Here is a 14,218-nt window from a genome sequence, read left to right as displayed (position 1 = left end):
CTGGCTCCTGTGGCATCTTTTCTGGGCACAAAATTTTATTTTAAAGGACATTGGGAAGCTAATCATGAAGCAGCAGAAACAAAAGCTGTCTACATTCCCCTGCTGCAAAAAAAAAAAGGGGGGGGGGCTCCGTTAGAGGAGATGTTGAGTCTAAGAAAACAAATAAAAGTTGTTCTGAAAGGAGAGGCAATTAAATTTTTGCCAAACATGACAGAAAGCTGAGAACTGAAGCAGACAGAGTAATGTCTATCTTTGGCACACCAGACAGGCAGGAAAAGAGTGTGTGTCTTTGATGGCAGACTTTATTTTAAAGGTGCTAACTGACATTTTGAAAGGACATGAAAACATGGAAACGAGAGAGCTCTTCAGGGCCCTGCTGTCTGGGCTGCAGAAGCTCCCAAATGCCCCTAGGGTTTTCATTCTCCCAGACTAAGGCTAGCACAAGATAAGGTGCAGAAAAGAAAAGAAGAAAAATAAAACAAGTCTCTATCTTAAAGCAGCTACATGAATTCATATGATGCATTTAAGTCGAAAGTATAAAGAGAAAGACAGTTCCTGGCTCCTGAAAGAATCTTGCAGAGGGATGCTCATTTGTTACAGAAGGGCAGAGTTATGTCCATCATCTGACCAGTCAACAAAGTGCATATATGTTTTTATAAAGAAGCCTGTGACAATAGCAGAACAGGAACAAAAGCTTATTTCTAAGGCAACTGGTTACTCGAGTATTGGAGAAAGCCCCCTTGTGGCTTTCCCAAAGGCACTCTTACAACAGTACACTCAGTAGTCAGGAACTGAGTGTACTGAGGCATCTCAATCTACAGCTCATTTCCCTTACCTCTCTCATTGCTTCCCTATCAGTCCTGCTGACTGAAGGCACAACCTATGTTTATTATCTCTTGATCCCACTAAATCATTTTATCCCACCAAAGAAGCTTAGATTTATTTGAATATTTCATACGTCTTCATTGTGCTTTGTACTTCTCATAACCCAAATTTCTCCTTCTATCCCAGGATCAGTAGATATTTTCCTAGATCTTTAAAGTGAGGGGAATAAGAGTCTCCTCCACATTTAGGATTCATATCATTAAGAAAGGAGAATAAAGGATAGAAACTGGAAAGATTGGATAGTCAATAAGAGTGTGATTCAGAGGAATGATCTATTTCCAGTTCTACACTGACCAACACTCACTTAAGCTCAATGTAAGTAAATACAGAAGAGGAAGAAGAGATGAAACATACAGGAAAATATCACGGGTACCCACTTCACCCTTTTTGGCTTCTCACATTAGAATTCTTTACAAAATCTCAACAACCTAGCCTTTCCAACTCACCTCAATAGCAACTCACTGTGTTCTGCAGCCAATGCTATCATTCAGGAACATTTACCAAGTCCCCAGTCTAGGTGAGATCTTATGTTAGAGGATACAGAAATGAAGATACTGTGCTGGCTTAGCAAAAACAAACATAGGAAGTACAAGGATGGGGTAGCAGAAGGGGTTTTGGCAGGGAGTTCAGTTAGGTAAGACATCCAACAGAGCCAATTGATTCAAATTGGTAAGTTCTGAGGTCTCAGAGGTCAGTCAGGGAATCAGAAATAAATGTCTTTGCAAACATGTGTGCAAATCCCAGGACAAAGGTTATTACTTCTCTAAGCCATTTTAGACTTCTTGCTGTCTGTAAAGACCCAGGACCTGGGGAAATAAATATAACCAGAAAGTGGTTCAAGGCTTCCAGGTAAAGCCTGCTGCTGTGAGAATCAAGGAAAAAACTACTAAATTACTCCAGAAACTTAGAAGCATGTGTTGTTATTTAAATAGCTAAAACAGAAGTATACTTGGCTATACACCAAAAGAGCTCATGTTTGCCCTGACAACATTTCAAAAGGACAATAAAGGTTAAGAAAAGAGAAGGAAAAAGGGAAAATTGAAAATTTTTAATTATTAAATGATTAATGTATACACAAAAGCTCAAGGAAAAACAAGTTTTGCAAAGATTACCAAAAAAGCTGCCTCAATTGTTTTCAGAAATGCAATTTAACCATGAGAAAAATCTCTAATTTTCTGAGATGATTAAAGACAAGGCCTGTTTCTTAATTGCCTGGTTGCTAAACACATTAGGAAATGGATAGAGTTTCAAGATTGAGATGCTGGCCAAATATTATCTTTTGTATTTCCATTTTGTTTAAAAAAAAATAGAGTAATTCAGGAAAATAAGGAGCTGTTTGTTAGGAAGTAGAGTGGGAAAGAAATTACAGCAGAGAAAAAAGTGAATTTTTTTTAATGACAGATAAGGAATAATAGTTAAAAACCTAAATACCTGAAGATGGTTCTCCAAAACTAAACTGAAATAAAATTAAAACACATTTTGAATTTATTATTGAGGGATTGCTGCAAGAAGCAGATAGGAAATACTCTTTCCATTATTTTGCAAAACACAGAGAGTAGTTTTCTAGGCAATTTTGGCACTTTACAAAATGCCCAGAAGCCACAGATCTCTGCAGAAGAGGTCACACGCTCCTAGGTTCAAGATAGAAAGCAGAAAGATTCAAGTCAATAGAAACATCAAATTAGTTTGCTGGTTATTGAGTGGAGAGGGCACTTTTATGCCCTGGTCTCCGAACTACTGCCTCAGCTACTCAGAGCAAGTCTGACATTAATCTAGAGGAAACATCAATTCAGAAAAAAAAAAAAGAAAGAAAAAGACAAAATTCATAATGATCCATACTGGCCATCTGTGAGTCTTAATTTTCTGAAGCTTAAAAACAAATAACTGAAAGAAGTGCCAGATATTTTGCAACATAAGCTGAACTTTCATATATTAGAATAATTGTTTAGCTTTTTAGATGTTTGTGAATTTTTCTTTCCTTAGCTACTGATGGGCCAAAAAGCATTCATGTTATAAATGTGTATGAAGTGATTCCTATTTATAAAATGAGATGGCACACAGAGAAGGGAGTCAACCAAATGACTTCTTTGGGTCCTTCCAGTTCTGAATTATGATTTAAAGGCATTCATAACTCTTACTTAAAATGATCTAGCTTGAGAAAATAATACAAATATTAAACATTCAGCATTTATGAAACACACATATTAAGTCCTTAAATGACTGTTAAATGAAAGAATGCTTTCTTGCAGTAACTATATACAAAAGGATTATATATGAAGGAATTATATATATTTACTATACATATATGAATTTCCTATATATAGGAATATAAAGGAAATTTTATATATATTTATATATTTCCTATATTTTTCTAACAATAGGAAATATACACAGGCACAAATACATATAAATAATTAGATTGTATTTGTGTGTATTTTTAAAATTCTATCATTTCTCTGTATTTATTAGCTAACATTCATATGTAGAGAAAACTTTCCCTCATGAATTGGGCTATTTGGTTTGCCAGAACTATTTTTCCTACTAACAAGCAGACTATATGTATAATTCTTTCTCTTCGACTGCCAATTTTTAGGGTAACTTGACTTAATAGTCATTTTCAATGGTGGCAAACAATTTTAAAATTTTTATTTTACTTGAAGTTCTGTGGTGCACGTGTACAACATGCAAGTTTGCTATATAGGTATGTGTGTGCCATGTTGGTTTGCTGTACCTATCAACCTGTCACCTAGGTTTTAAGCCCCGCATGCATTACCTATTTGTCCTGATGCACTCCTTCCCCTTGCACCCCCCAAGAGGCCCCAGTGTCTGTTGTTCCCCTCCCTGTGTCCATGTATTCTCATTGTTCAACTCACACTTATGAGTGAGAACATATGGTGTATGGTTTTCTGTTCCTGTGTTAGTTCGCTGAGGATGATGGCATCCAGTTTCGTCCATGTCCCTGCAAAGGACATGATCTCATTCCTTTTCATGGCTGCATAGTATTCCATGGCATATCTGTACCACATTTTCTTTACCCAGTCTATCATTGATGGGAATTTGGATTGGTTCCATGTCTTTGCTATTGTAAATAGTGCTACAATAAACATACGTGTGCATGTATCTTTATAGTAGAATGATTTATATTCCTTTGGGTATATACCCAGTAACAGGATTGCTGGATCAAATGGTATTTCTGGTTCTAGACCCCTGGGGAATCGCCACACTGTCTTCCACAATGGTTGAACTAATTTACATTCCCACCAATAGTGTTAATGTGTTCCTATTTCTCCACAGTCTCACCAGCATCTATTGTTTCTTGACTTTTTGATAATCACCATTCTGACTGGTGTGAGAAGGTATCTCATTGTGGTTTTGATTTGCATTCCTCTAATGATCAGTGATGTTGAGATTTTTTTCATGTTTGTTGACTACATAAATGTCTTCTTTTGAGAAGTGTCCACTTTATCATTTTTTATTGTGTCTATTTGATTCTTCTCTCTTTTCTTCTTAGCTAGTGGTCTATTTTGTTAATTTTTTCAAACAAACAGATCCTGGATTCACTGATTTTTTGAAGAGGTTTTGTGTCTCTATCTCCTTCAGCTCTGCTCTGATCTTAGTTATTTCTTGTATTCTGCTAGCTTTCAGATTTGTTTGCTCTTGCTTCTCTCGTTCTTTTAATTGTGATGTTAGGGTGTCAATTTTAGATCTTTCTAGCTTTCTGATGTGGGCATCAGTGCTATATACTTCCCTCTTAACACTGCTTTAGCTGCATCCCAGAGATTCTGGTACATTGTGTCTTTGTTCTCATTGGTTTGAAAGAACTTCTTGATTTCTGCCTTAACTTCATTATTTACCCAGAAGTCCTTTAGGAGCAGATTGTTCAATTTTCCACGTAGTTGTGTGGTTTTGACTGAGCTTCTTAATCCTGAGTTCTAATTTGATTGCACTGTGGTCTGAGAGACTGTTTGTTATGATTTCCATTCTTTTGCATTTGATGAAGAGTGTTTTACTTCCAATTATGTGGTCAATTTTAGAATAAGTGCCATGTGGCACTGAGAAGAATGTATATTTTGTGTTTTGGGGTGGGGAGTTTTGTAGGTATCTATTAGGTGTACTTGATCCAGAGCTGAGTTCAAGTTCTGAATATCCTTGTTAATTTTCTCTCTCATTGATCTGTCTAATATTGACAATGGGGTGTTAAAGTCTCCCATTACTACTGTGTGGGAGTCCCACTACTATTGTGTGGGAGTCTAAGTCTCTTTGTAGGTCTTTAAGAACTTGTTTTATGAATCTGAGTGCTCCTGTATTGGGTGCATATCTATTTAGGATAGTTAGTTCTTGTTGAATTGATCCCTTTACCATTGTGTAATGCTCTTCTTTGTCTTTTTTTATCTTTGTTGGTTTAAAGTCTGTTTTATCAGAGACTGGGATTGCAACCCCTGCTTTTTTTTGCTTTCCATTTTCTTGGTAAATTTTCTTCCATCCCTTTATTTTGAGCCTATATCTTTGCACGTGAGATGGGTCTCTTGAATACAGCACACCAGTGGGTCTTGACTCTATCCTATTTGCCAGTCTGTGTCTTTTAATTGGGGCATTTAGCCTATTTACATTTAAGGTTAATATTGTTATGTGTGAATTTGATCCTCTCATCATGATGCTAGCTGGTTATTTTGCATGTTAGTTGATGCAGTTTCTTCACAGTGTCACTGGTCTTTATATTCCAGTGTGTTTTTTGCAGTGGCTGGTACCAGTTTTTCCTTTCCATATTTAGTGCTTCTTGCAGTAGCTCTTGCAAGGCAGGCCTGGTGGTGATGACATCCCTCAGCATTTGCTCTTCTGGAAAGGATTTTATTTCTCCTTCACTTATGAAGCTTAGTTTGGCTGGATATGAAATACTGGGTTGAAAATTCTTTTCTTTAAGAATGTTGAATATTGGCCCCCAGTCTCTTCTGGCTTGTAGGGTTTCTGCTGAGTGATCTGCTGTTAGTCTGATGGGCTACCCTTTGTAGGTGATGTGGCCTTACTCTCTGGCTGCCCTTAACATTTTTTCCTTCATACTGACCTTGGAGAATCTGATGATCATGTGTCTTGGGGTTGACCTTCTTGTGGAGTATCTTACTGGTGTTCTCTGTGTTTCCTGAATTTGAATGTTGGCCTGTCTTTCTAGGTTGGGGTAGTTCTCCTGGATAATATCCTTAAGTGTGTTTTCCAGCTTGGTTTCATTCTCCCCATCTCTTTCAGGTACTCTAATCAATCATAAGTTCAATATTTTTACACAGTCCCATATTTCTCAGAGGTTTTGTCCATTCTTTTTCATTCCCTTTAATCTTATCTGCATACCTTATTTTAGCAAGATGGTCTTCAATCTCTGATATTCTTTCTTCCACTTGATCTATTTGGCTATTGATACTTGTGCATGCTTCATGAAGTTCTTGTGCTGTGTTTTTCAGCTCCATAAGGTCATTTATGTTCCTCTCTAAACTGGTTATTCTAGTTAGCAGCTCTTGTAACCTTTTATCAAGGTTCTTAGCTTCTTTGCATTGGGTCAGAACATGCTTCTTTACCTCGGTGGAGTTTGTTATTACCCACCTTCTGAAGCCTATTTCTGTCAATTCATCCATCTCACCCTCCATCCAATTCTGCACCCTTGCTGGAAAAGTGTTGCAATGATTTGGAGAAGAAGAGGCATTCTGGCCTTTTGGAGTTTCAGTGGATTTTGTTGATTCTTTCTCATCTTCATGAGTTTGTCTACTTTCAATCTGACCCTTCAGTGAGGTTTTTGTGGGGACTTTTTTTGATGCTGATTTTGTTGCTGTTTGTTCGTTTGTTTTTTGAATAGTCAGGTCTGTCTTCTGTAGGGCTGCTGTGGTTTGCTGGGGGTTCACTTCAGACCCTATTCATCTGGTTCACCCCCATGCCTGGAGATGCCACTTGAGGAGGCTGGAGAACAGCAAAGATGGGTGCCTGTTCCTTCTTCTGGGATCTCTGACCTCGAGGGGCACTGACCTGATGCCAGTAGGAATGCTCCGTATAAGGTGTCTGACAACCCCTGTTGGGGAGGTCTCACCCAGTTGGGTGACACAGGAAGCAGGACCAGTTTAATGAAGCTCTTTGGCTGTCCCTTGGTGAAGGGGGTGTGCTGCACTGGGGGGAAAACCCACTTGTCTGGGCTGCATGAATTCTTCAGAGCTAGCAAGAGGAAAGACTAAGTCTGCAGTCAGTGGAGTCTACAGGCACCCCTCCCCTTAGGGGCCCAGGCCCAGGGAGATCAGAGTTCTATCCCTAAGCCCCTGGCTGGAGTTGTTGGAATTCCTACAGGGAAGCCCCACCCAGTGAGAAGGAATTGGTCAGGGTTCAGCTTGAAGAGGTACCCTGGCTGCAGTCTGCCACAGCCAGTGTTGGACTGTGTGGAATACCTCTTGGGACTAAGCCATTTAGTCTCCCTGGCTTCAGCAGGGGAAAGCATGGCCTAGAGGTATAGAGATGGATGCTGCCCTCCTCCCCACCTGGTAGCTTAGTGTGTTAGGCAGCTAGCAACCCTAGTGTTTGCTGCCGCCACTCCCCTAAGGAGCTCAGATGGCTTAGACAGTAGGCAGCTGCAGCTGTGGTGATTGGCTGCCCCTCCTCCCAGGAACTTGGCAGGGTTAGGCAGATTCTAGCCAAGTGGCTGTTGAGAACCTGCATAGCTCCACAATTGGGACCCTAGGCCCTGGTGATGTGGGCCCACTAGTGGGATCTTTCGATTCATGGGTTACACAGTTCCATGGAAAAAAGCACCATTTCCCAGGCTGGGTAGCACACTCACTGACCACCTCCCTTGGTTGTGGGGTGAGGGCTCCACTGCCCCATGTGGCTCTCAGGTGGGCCCCTGCCCTATACTGCTCTTCCTTCCTTTCTGTGGGTCACGCCAGCTGCCTACTCAGTCCTGATGACAGAACCCAGATACTTGATTGCCAGTGCAGGATTCACATGCTGTTTTGGTTCTTTTCAATGGGAGCCTCCAATCACCACTGCTTCTAGATGGCCATCTTGAACCTGCCCCCAAATAATTTATTTTTTAAACTTTCTCTATTTTTATATTACTGTGGACTCTTGGATATTTATATACTACATAGGTTACAATCAATTTTAGTCATTATTCTTTTGGATGCTCAAAATGTCCCAAGTCTGACCAATGAGAACGTCTTAAAGCTTGCCCGACTGTTCAACTCGACCCCATTAGTCTATGAGTGTTTCCTTACTTTCTAGCACAACAAGGCAACCTAAGTTCACCTGGTATTTTCATTGCCCCAAACCTGCAATCAGCCATTTCCCCAAGTACTCTTGATTCCTTTTGGTGAAGAATGGTACTCAGAAGGCAAAATGTGGGCATTGGAAGGGTGATTCCTAAGAAAGTGCTATATCTTCTGTGTCTTTCCTTTGAAAAATAATAAGACATATAGAATCATGAATATTTAGATTTCCAAAGCAAATTTAACATTTCAGGATTTTCATTTATTTAATATTTGCATTCTTTTCCCCATACACTGATAATCTGTTTATTAGATTTTTCTACAGTATACAAAAAACACAAATTAGCAATGCCAATATTATTACTACTAACATTACTGCATGATGTTTAAGAGTTCTTTCTAGCTCTTTGGACCCTTCAACTATATGCTACTACATATATAGAGAATACTGTTTAAAAGTCACTTGAAATCATTCTTTTCTCTGCATAGCTATATTATCAATACATTCTTATTCGTTTGTAGTCTAGGGTTTGTTTTATTTACTTTTACTTTTGAACATGTAAAACATGTTTCAAAAGTCAAAACTATAATAAAAACATAATTAGAGAAGTTACAATTCCAACCCTATTACTTCAACTCCATTCCTACTATTCTTTATAAGTAATCATGTCTATTAATTTCTAGTTTATTTTTCTAGTTCTTGTTATATAAAATGCAAATAATTATGCATATTTTATTTCTTATACATATTCATGTAGTCTTTCACTCAGTGGTCTGTTTTCTTTATTCTTTTTTGTTTTGTTTTTGTGTTCTTTTGGTATCAAAGAGGTTGAAGTTTTGTTCTGTTCATTGCTTTTTCATTAATACTTTTGGTAACAACCTTTAGTTTTCCCTTTTCTTTTAGACAATGCATATTGTGTCACCATTGTAAGCTGCAACAAAATCTATTTTAAATGGATTATAATAATATCCAATGACACCATTTACCTCCATTCTTTCCCACTTCCCCCACCATGATTTAGTTTTGTTATTTTTACCTTGGTATAGCATAAAACAACAAACTCTCCTTTTCCCTTGTCCGCAAATTTGTTTTACATCTGCAATTTAGGATTAAATGTATAAAATATGCACTACCAATACCTCTGTCTAAGTATCCACTATCTTTATTTTTTATAAAGCTCATATTCTAGTAGTTTCCTTAAGAAGGGCTTCTAGGTACAAGATTCCCTAAGTTTTTGCATGTTCCATGGTTATTTGATAGACTTGGACTTGAGTGACAATTTGAATAGAATGACATTCTTCACTCCCATTCTGTTCCTGAGTATCTTAAAAAATGGCACTCCTTTATTTTCTTATGTTGAATGTTTCTGTTAAGAAAACTAATGTCAACCCATCTGCTTTTTTTTTTTTTTTTTTTGTAAATAACTTAGTCTCTCTTTGCTATGTTTTAGAGATTATAATCCTGGGTCAATTTTTATAGGTGAAAAATGAACCTTATAATGTATAGTTTCAGGCCTTCATTTCAATAGATTTTTTTGAGAATAGTTCTAAGCTTTACTTAATTTTGTCTCATTTTTTGCTTTTCTTCTGGGACACCAAAATATGTATTTGTATCTTCTGTGTTTATCTTCTATAATTTTCTCTTCATTTATTTTTACTCTCATCATTTGTTTTCTTCTCTTGGCTTTTCCCATTTCTATCCTCCATGGCCCCTGCAGCAACTTATGCTTATGTATAGTTTCCTCTGGCCACTGCTATGGACTAAATTATGTATCTCTCTCTCCCCTAAAATTTATACGTTGAAGCCCCCAATGTAGACTGCATTTGAAGATTGGGTCTTTAAGAAGTAACAAACACTAAATGAAGTCACAAGGGTGGGGTCCTGATCCCACAGGACTAGTGACCTTATAAGAAGAGAAAATTAAGGAGAGAGTTTCTTCAAATGCATGCACTGAGCAAAGGCCATATGAGTACACAATGTCTGCAAGCCAGGAAAAGAGCCCTCATCAGAAACCAGACCCTGCTAGCCCCTGACCCTGGATTTTCCAGCCTCTAGAATGGTGATAAAACATATTTTTGTTGTTTAAACCATAGTCTCTGGTACACTGTTATGCCACCTGGGAAGCCTGAGCAGCTAAAACAACCAAATACATAAATGTATATTTATTTGTACCATGACAATGTACCAGATACATAAATTTGTAATTTATTTCAAATTTCTCAGATGATTTTAACATGTTCTTCATTTCCTTCCTGCATTCTGTTAATTACCTAGTTTTATATTGCTTTTCTTTTTGTATCCTTTGTCTTAAATTTCTAATTCATGATACTCTTTTGTAATTGTGATTTCTCTTTACACTGTTTTAAATTCATTTTGAAGTATCATTTTACAGTTTTATGGCTGTAATTTTTACATTAAATGTTTTAATATGCCAGATAGCTTTTATTCTTATTCATCTGTTATTTCTTTGGGTATTTTTGTATGGATACTGGGTCCCTAATTTTTTCCCCAGACTTCAATCAACATTTTAATTACCAAGTCTATATTTAGCAAGACAATGTGGGAGAGATAAAGAGGAAGAAGGGGGTAGGTGGTAAACAGGTCTCAGAGAAGCTGATCCAGTTTCTGCACTTGCTGCAGAGGCTTGCAGTCCTTGCCAGGAGGAGTTCCTGGCCTTGTGCCTTTCAGAAGTCCCAAAAGGCATCAAGGAGGTGCGTAAGCAGCTACACCTCAGTGACAGTTGCAGACCCCATCTAAGAGACATGTCATTAGTACTGTCCTTTTGTCTTCCTCCTCTCTGCAGCTGGGGGAGTAAGGATGGGTTCCTATCTTTATTTTTCATATTTATTTGTGTTGGATTTTCCTGGTCCAACAAGAAGAGATCCTACAGCGAGGGAAGATAATAAGTGGATAGGTCTCCCACTTTTTCAAATCAATATATCTCTTTTCATTGCCACAATAAAGAGCAGTTTTAAAAAATAACTTCCCCTCCTCCTCCTTCTTCTTCTTCCTCTTCTTCTTTTTCATACTACATTATTTCAGCAATACTCATCTCTTCCGCCTCTGCCTTCTTTCCTTAACCACTAAGGCTACAAGGAGACACTCCTCCTTCCAATGTATCTTCCTCTTTCCCAGAAGTGGCATCTTCTCTATTTTGCCAATTCTTGTCTTGATCACTTTTCAAGCTTCTTTTTACTGACTCCTCATTAGCCAGTGCCCCGACCCACAAGACCTTACACATATTCTTGATATTTCCACTCAAGGTACAGCCCTCTTGTTCTGGGGTTAACATTGTATGATCTCTGTGTTCCACCACCTATTATACTCTCCGTATTTAACTCTTTTTCACACAACCTCCCCCTGACTCTGCTTGGGTGTGGGCTCCAAAGATGACTCTGCTTGTTTATAGTGTTTATTTCCCTTGCTCACTGTAAATTAAAGCAATTTCTCCTAGTTATAATACAACCAAAGGCCAAGGTGTTCTGATTGAATATTTCTGTTGATATATGATTCTTAGGAATGTGGAGGTAGCTTAGTAGATAGGGATCTATCATTATTACACAGAAACCCAGAAGTATAACATAAATTAAAATTAAACTTTGAATAACTTTCAGATGGCCTTTAATTACAGAATGAAAACATACCTGCCTAAATCTTCTGTTGAATGATATGAAAAATGAGAGCTGCGTTTTTGAATTATGTCATTTCTGGATACCTGAATTGGGTGTGCCCTTGATTTGTGACCTCGCTATTCTTCCTGATTGGTACCAGAACCACATATTGACACCTATCTTTGAAAAATGAAAGCCGCCTTTTTGAATTACGTCATTTCTGGATACCAGAATTGGGTGTTCCTTTGATTTCTGACCTCACCGTTCTTCCTGATTGGTACCAGAACCACATACTGACATCTATCACAAGCTGTTACTCTTTTCCTCTTTTGAACGTGAAGCACAGTATTTTAATTGCACCACATCTTAATTAATTTTTTAGGGTTGCCAATTGTCTCCGCACAAACTATTTCCATGGCCTCTCTATTTCCTTGTGAGAAGTTCTGACTGGTGTAGACAGGAAAATAGCTACCACATACCCCCTTCTGTAGTTCTGACATGATATAGAGGCACTTTAGTTATTCTTCACAGTAAAATTATTTATGTTGAGAGTACCTTTTCTCCTGCATCTCCATAATTCTACATTTTTGGCCATGGATAACAGACAAGCCTCAGACCAAATTCTGTATTAGAAATGATTATTAGGTGTCTATTGTATGAAAGGCAGAACACAAACAAGAGGTACAATGAAGATTACATTGTTATTCTCTTCTAGGAGATTCAAGTCATTCTCTTACAGATAGAGGGAAAGAGAGACAGAGAGAGATTACATATGTATACATATATCTATAAGGTACATTGGGAGTTTGGGAAAGAGAAAAATATCTTATGATAGTGAAGATTCTGGAAAAACCTTGTAAAAATAGTGGTCTTTCAGTCTTTCAGTAGAAAGCCTTTAGATGTAAGAAGAGCAGAGGGAGCTCATCTAATAAAACAGAGAGTACACTTAAAGAAAGGGCTTGGAAAGGGGAAAGTTTGTGTTTGGTATGGCAAATTGCAGTAGTTTCATTTGGTTGAAACAGAACCAATAAAATAAAATAATAAATAATATTATTAAGGTAAAATTAACATTTTCAAATAACAGAAAAAACATTTGACTCTTGTTATAGAAACAATGTGAGCTTATTCCAAGTTTTCAGCAGATGAGTGTATCAGAGTTTCCCAAAGATTAATCAAATAGCAGATTGCAAAACTGACTTGAACAGGGAGAAACTGGAGTCACTGAAACAAGTTAGAGGCAATTCTAATTGCTCAGACAAGAATAAAATATACCACTGTATATAAACACAGAACATAACAACCAATCTTTATGCAAGTATATCTCTTTTTGATAGGAGAAATATTTGATGGGAAAGCTTTGTGTTCCATGTTCACAGTATGTAAAAAAGAAAAAGAAAGAAAGCTTTATGGAATATATGTTATTTAGGCATTTATAAGAAAGAAAATTTATTTCTGACTCAGTCATAAAACCCGAGACTTTTGATTTGCCCAAATCCATTCACCTGCTCAGTCATCTATAGAATAAATAATACATTCTGCATCATGCCAAAGCATTCTGACACACTGAATTCTCATTTAGAAATCTTAATTTAGCATCTCCAGTAGGGAAAGTACAACTAAAAACTATTCTAAAATTCTCTCTTTCTCCCTTCGTCCCTCACTTAATTCAGCTAATTGTATCTTTTTCCCCACCAAAACCAATTTCAAGAGGTTAAAATTGCCATATAATTATATTTCATCTTATGCAAGTTTGGTCACTGACAAATCTAAGCTAATCCAGGATTTTTTTTAATAAAAACTCCAAATAGGGTCACTTAGGTTGAATAGAGTGATTTTATCCTTTCATCAAATCAAATATGAGGAATTCACTTTTGCTAAAATTACCTCTGTGGGTCTTTGCCTATAGTGTGATGAAGGTCACTGAGTTGATTAAATAGTTTGTGGCAATAATGGGGTCTTCTGCAGATGCAATCTGAAATGATAAAAAAATTGAGAGCAAAAAGGGGCTTAAATGGTTCAATGGAGATAATATACCTGAAAAAATCTAGCCCCTTTGTTGAATAATCATTGTTCCAAGCAGAAGGGAGTCTGTGAGAATAGAAAGACTAGGTTTTTTTCTCCCTTTGAAACTATGAGAGAATATGAGAAAGAAGATTAAAAATGAGAGACGAAAGAGGAAAGTAAGACAGAGAGCAAGTCTAACTGTGGAAACCTAAGTCACTCGAAGAATTAGGAAGTTTCATCCATGGGGTGTATGGGACAGACATGCATTTTTCTGGAACACAGAGGAAAGGACAAGATGATTGATATTCATTTATCACCCTACCAGGCCTTACCTTGCTGGGTCTTGTATGTAGGTCTTGCCCACTAATTAATCTGTGAGTTAACTGAAGGCAGGAGTGCTTCATTAATTTTCTTTGTATCTCCAGCTACATGCATAGGGCCATGCTTTGGAGATGCTTAATATAACATATATGACGACTAAGAGT

This window comes from Pan paniscus, chromosome 12 (assembly GCF_029289425.2).
Source record: "Pan paniscus chromosome 12, NHGRI_mPanPan1-v2.0_pri, whole genome shotgun sequence".
NCBI lineage: Eukaryota > Metazoa > Chordata > Mammalia > Primates > Hominidae > Pan > Pan paniscus.
The sequence above is the reverse complement of the archived record's forward strand: the minus strand, read 5'-3'. Positions refer to the sequence as shown.